This window comes from Octopus bimaculoides, chromosome 9 (assembly GCF_001194135.2).
Source record: "Octopus bimaculoides isolate UCB-OBI-ISO-001 chromosome 9, ASM119413v2, whole genome shotgun sequence".
NCBI lineage: Eukaryota > Metazoa > Mollusca > Cephalopoda > Octopoda > Octopodidae > Octopus > Octopus bimaculoides.
Genome location: NC_068989.1, coordinates 49,484,259 through 49,490,709, shown reverse-complemented (window position 1 = coordinate 49,490,709; position 6,451 = coordinate 49,484,259). Strand labels below are relative to the sequence as shown.

Below are 6,451 nucleotides of genomic sequence, written 5' to 3'. Positions count from 1 at the left end.
TATATATGTATATATATATATGTATATATGTATATATATATAAATATATACATACACACAAACATTATATGTATATCCCTCTCTCTCTCTCTTTCGGAGAGAGGCACAAGCACATACACAGACATATACACACGCGGCAGTAACTTCCGCCTACCAAATTAAATCACAAAGCTTTGGTCGGCCTGGGGCTATAGCAGAAGACACTTGCCCAAGGTGCCATGTGGTGGGACTGAACCTGAAACCATGTAGCTGGGAAGCAAGTTTCCTAACCACACAGCCATGCCCGCATCTATGCATATACATCGATGCATTTGGATGTACAAACTTGAGAAATCACTCAGTATATGTTGTAGACCTTATTTATATATAAGTAGATTTTGTAAGTCACATATTACATACTGGTTTCAAATTTTGGTACAGGGCCATCAATTTTGGGGAGGAGATAAGTCAATTACATCAACCCCTAGTGCTCAACTGGTACTTATTTTATCAACCCTGAAAGGATGAAGGGAAAAGTTGACCTCAGTGAAATTTGAAGATGGAAGAAATGACACTAAGCTTGTTGCTTGATATGCTAACAATTCTGCGGGCTTGCCACTTTATTACATATTACAAAAAGAAATTATTTTTGTTATCGTTGTTGATGTTATTCAAAGATTGCTTGGGGTACCATGATCTACTTTGGAGACTTCTTATCTATTTTGCCTTGGTGTCCATCTTTGTAACAGTAATAATGAGGAAAATGACTGGTGTTAGTAAACCAGAATATCTTCTGTGAAGTATGGTACTATAATTTTATGTTTTCATTCAAGTGCATTAACGGTGTGTGAAATGGTTTTAATTAGGAATGAAAACCAGTTCATTGCTCCATTGGAATTTCACCATTTCATACAGTGTGAAGGCATGTAGCCTTGTCATTATGGTGTTGCACTCATGGTAGCTAGATTGTGAGTTCAATTCCAGGTCCAGGTAGCATGTTATGTTCTTGAGCAAAATCCTTCATTTCACATTGCTCTAGTGCTGTGTGAGAACCAGTAAAACAAAAAAAAAAAAAAGATGCATTTTCTCTGCATGAGAGGTTGAGGCAGGAATTGCACTCTGACCTTGTAAAATCCTCACCAGCAACGACCACCGAAACAGATTCATGAGGTGGAGGGTTGTTGCCTGAGAGGTGTAACGATCTTATCTGCCAGGTGTAGAGAATCATTAAATAGTGGATGCACAGTGGTGTATTGTTACAGTGCATACCCCTGTACTACTACCACTACCCCTCCTCCTCCTCCTCCTACTACTACTACAGTAGTTATTGTGACAGTAGTAGCAGTAAAGTCAGTAAAAGAAGCAGTTCTAGTTGTAAAATAGTACATATACGCACTAATAATACCAGTAATCATAATGTTATTGACATTGTTAATAACACTAATAAAACATTAAAGATACTAACAATAAAGAACGTTTTATTAGTATTATTCATATTGACTTTCCCATCTGTATTGTTATCAATATCATTATAATTACTGGTATTGTTTGTATATAGATATATTATTTTACTACTGCTGCTGCTGCCATAACTACTATTACAATAATAATAGTAGTAATAATAATTCTTTTATTCTTTTACTTGTTTGTCATTAGACTAGCCATGCTGGAACACTGCCTTTTAGTCAAAGAAATCAACCTCAGGACTTATTGTTTGTAAGCCTGGTACTTTATGACTCCCTTTTGTCAAACCGATAATTTACAGGGATATAAACACACTGACACTAGTTGTCAAGCAATGGTGTGGGAAGACAAACATAAAGACACATAAAAATATATACATATTTGTACGACAGGCTTCTTTCAGTTTCTGTCTACCAAATCTACTCACAAGGCTTTGGTTGACCTGAGGTGCAACACAGTGGGACTGAACCCAGAAACATGTAGTTGGGAAGCAAGCTTCTTACCATACAGCCATACACAATGCTAGCAATTTTGAGGAGAGGAAGTTAATTGATACCATTGACTCATGTATGTTACTGGTACTTTATCTTTATCAATCCTGAAATTTAACCTCAGCAAAGTTAACCTCGGCAGAATTTGAACTCAAAATCTAATGTGATAGAAAAACTGCCACGAATCATTCTTTTCTGACACTCTTGTGATTGTGCCAACTTGCTACATTGCAGCAACAACTACTATGGTAATACTGATAATAATTCTTTCTAGTGAAGGCACAAAGCCTGAAATTTGTGGGGGGGGGGAGGAACTAGTCAATTACATCAACCCCAGTGTTTCACTGGTACTTAGTTTATGGAAAGTGTATGTTAAAATGTTAATGGTGATGCTGTTTTAGTAGAAAGTGGGTTATACATCTTTAGATTGTATACCTGACTTTCTACTATAAAATTAAAGAAATAGACGGAACGCTGAACTCCAGACTAAACAACTCAAACAACATTTATTTAGGTGATAAACATACAAATCTTTTAGTTATACATCTTTAGAGGTGAGAATAACGAGCTGTCGAGTATAAGACCGAAAGATGTAGAGACAGCTTTAAACACACGTCCATGCTCAATCGCTGGCCAGCGAGAAAGAGAATGAATTGAGTGGGAAACGCTTGCTTTATTAATTCTACGCATGCGCAGGCGTTACTACACTGTCATATAATAATTAATCTAAAAAATATCACTGCATTATTATATTATTTGTTTATTTATTAATACCAGTAGATAGAAATAGGTGTCTATAGCAAGACACCTATTTCTATCTCTTTATTATACTTTGACCTCTCAACTGGCACAAAGCCACCTCCCTCAATACTACTCCACCTCCCAATGAAGGGTCTTTGTCTTGCAGGTTACTTGGTGACCCCACTGGTGCTAGTGTCATGTAAAAAGCACACAGTACACTCTGTGAAGTGTTTGGCATTAAGAAGGGCATCCAGCCAGGAAATCATGCCAAAGCAGACAATGAAGCCTAGTGTACTCTTCAGAGTTGCCAGCTCCTGTCAAAGCCTGCAACCCATGCCAGCATTGAAAACAGATGTTAAATGATGATGATGATAATGGGTGGGTGGGGAAAAACTTCACAACCTAATACCATGTACTATTATTATATTTACCTTTTAATCTTGATTTTGGTGAAAAACACATTTATTATGGAGTGTTGCAGTAGTTACAGATGTATGATTATTGGCAGTTGTTGGACTTATCGGTAATTTGGTGGAAGTTTTCTTTGTGTATGTTGTAACTTCAATATCCACTTTTTGTTCCCATTATGGGTTGGATAGGTCTGCAAGTCAGTGTTCTCTTAACTCAGTTATTGTAAAACCCAATCTTTTCAGATACAATATAACCTGTACCAGTTTTTTTCTTCAGCATGTATCTTTGTTTATAGTTGCTAATACAAGCAATTATCTCTTACATGTTTCAACCAATATCTTTTGATATGCAGTTGCAAATTGCCAGCTTTTCTAAAATTCTAACATGACCCATCCAAAAGATTATATTGCACTCATTCTGTCCATAGGTTATATTTTATTACTATTTAGCATCACACAACTTCTAATATTATAAAGCTTTCTTCTGCAGACAGAATTGTTTTATTGCTAACAGCAGTTCTTCTCAAATGATATATATTAACCTTGTTATTCACATACTTATGTTTATATCCGGATAACACTAGTATTTTAAACACATTTTCAACAACATATTGGCAGGTGGCAGTCTGGCAGAATTGTTAGTATCAGACAACTTCATTTTCTTATTTCTTTTAGCTCTCTATGCTCTGAGTTCAAATTCTATTGAGGTCAACTTTGTCTTTTATTTCTCCAGGGCTAATAAACTAAAGTATTTGTCAAGTACTGAGGTTTGTGGTATTAACTAAACCCCTCCTCTAATGATTATTGCCTTGTGCCTAAATAGCAATAACAATTATTATTATTGTTATTATTATAAAATGGTGGGCTGGCAGAACCGTCAGCATGCCTGTCTATGTTTTGAGTTCAATTTCCACCAAGGTTGACTTTACTGTTCATCCTTTCAAGGTCGATAAAGTAAGTACCAGTCAAGTACTGGAGTTGATGTAATTCACTTCCCCCAGCCCTCATAAACTGTTGGCCCTGTGCCAAAATTTGAAACCATTATTATTATCATCATTAAAGTGACAAGCTGGCTGAATTATTACCATGCCAAATGTAATGTTTGCTACATTTCAACCATTTTACACTCTGAGTTCAAATTTTGCTGAGGTCAAGTTAACTTTGTCTTTCATCATTTCAGGGCAATAAAATAAGTTCTAGTCAAGTACTGGGGTTGATGTAATCAACTTTCCAATCCCTTCAAAAAGTGTTGGCCGTGAACCAAAATTTGAAACCCTTATTATGAGCTGGCAGACTTCCCGGTGCATTGGAGAAAATGCTTAGTGACATTTCTTTTGAATTCAAATCCCATCCAAATTAACTCTGCCCCTCATCCTTTTGGGGTTAGTAAAATGAAGTACCAGTCAGCTACTAGTGATAATATAATTGACTTGTTCCTTCTCTTCAAAATTGCTAGCCATCTGTCTTTATGTCCTGAGTTCAAACTCTGCCAAGTCCGACTTTGTTCCTCGTTATGGAATCAATGAAAAAGCACCAGTTGAGCACTGGGATTGATGTAATTGACAAGTCTCATTCCTCCACATTTCAGGCCTGTGCCTATAGTGAAAAGATTACTATTATTGTTAAGGCTGTAAGCTGGCAGAATCGTCAGTACGCTGGCAGAATCGTCAGTACGCTGGGCAAAAGTGGCATTTTGTCTGTCTTTACGTTCTGAGTTCAAATTCCGCTGAGGTCAACTTTGCTTTTCATCCTTTCAGGGTCAATAAATTAAGTACCAGTGGAATACTGGGGGAGGGGGGGTCGATGTAACCGACTATTCCCCTCCCCCAAATTTCAGAGCTTGTGCCTTTAGTAGAAAGGATTATTACTCTTATTAAAGTTGTTGGATTGGTAGAAATGCTAAAAGTATCTCACTGAGGCCAATGTTGCTATTCATCCTCAGTGGGATCTACATTCAAAACCATCTAGGGGTCAATAAAATTAAATATTGGTTAAGTACTGGAATCAGTCGCTTTAACTAACTCTCCTCTCCAAATTTCTGGCTTTGAGTCTGCAGTAAAGAAAATAATTACTTTTACTCCTTTTTTTAGTAGTTGCATGGAATTTTCTGTCTTCTGTATTTAATTTAATATCAAAAATTAAATAATAAATTAAAAAATTACATAGGTGCAGACATAATTGCTTCCCAATCACATGGTTCTGGGTTCAGTCCCACTACATAACACCTTATACAAGTGTCTTCCACTATAGCCTCGGGCTGACTAAAGCTTTGTGAGTGGATTTGATAGATGGAAACTGAAAGAAGCCCATGGTATATATATATATATGTGTGTGTGTGTGTCTTGGTGTCTGTATTTGTCCCTACCACCTCCACCATTGCTTGACAACCGATGTTGGTGTGTTTATGTCTTTATAACTTAACAGTTCGGCAAAACAGACCAATAGAAAGCCCTGAGGTAGCACTCCAGCATGGCTGCAGGCAAATGACTGAAACGAGTAAAAGAATAAAAGAATCATTTCTATCATAGGTTATTTTGACTACTAAGCATAACATCCTCAGTTTAATCTACTGCATGTCTCTTTTTTTATTAATCTTTTTATGTTTCAGTCATTAAACTGTGGTCATGCTGGGGCATGCCTTCAAGGGTTGGCCCCAGTATCATTTAAAAAATTGGCCCCAATATCATTAAAAAATTTTTTTTTAAGTCTGATAGTTATTCAATCAGTTTCTTTTTGCTGAACTACTAAATTACGAGGACATTAACAAAACAACACTGGCCATCAAGCAGTGGTAGGGGATAAATACAAAGGTACACTCACACACATAAGATGGGCTTTTTCTCTCAAAGCTTTGGTCAGCCTGAGGCTATCACAGAAAACACTCTAGGTGCCATGCAATGAAATTGGACCCAGATTCATATAGTTGGACAGCAAACTTCTTACCACAAAACCCGAGAGTGTAGTATTTATACATTCAGCATACCTGCGCTAATACAGACCTGTTTCTTTTACATAACCTGTTCCTTCTGCCTAGATTATTTTGTATATTCTTATTGTACATCTTCATCAAAATGCATATTCAATTAATTCCCTTTAATCACATTTCTTTTCTACACATTGATGCTTCTAACACATGCTACAGACATATACTATTATCAGACTCCTGTAACTTCTTGATTGTAGCCTGTTATTTTTGTCTAGCTGATAAGATTTTTTTTTTTTGTTCGAACATTTGATGTCTAATAAAAGGAAAAGAAAAAAATCTTTTTTTGATTAACATAATTGTTTGTGGTCACCTTCTGCACTAGACAAGGCATTTTTAACAGTTACATTTAGATTAAAAGCAAAATATATTTGACATTTAAA

General features: G+C 36.3%; 1 protein-coding gene across 6 annotated transcripts in view; it reads left to right on the top strand.

The window, feature by feature from the left end:
• Window positions 1-6,451, top strand: part of LOC106868354 (N-acetylated-alpha-linked acidic dipeptidase 2) — a 1,027,134-nt gene that overhangs the window by 34,996 nt on the left and 985,687 nt on the right. The window lies entirely within an intron of this gene.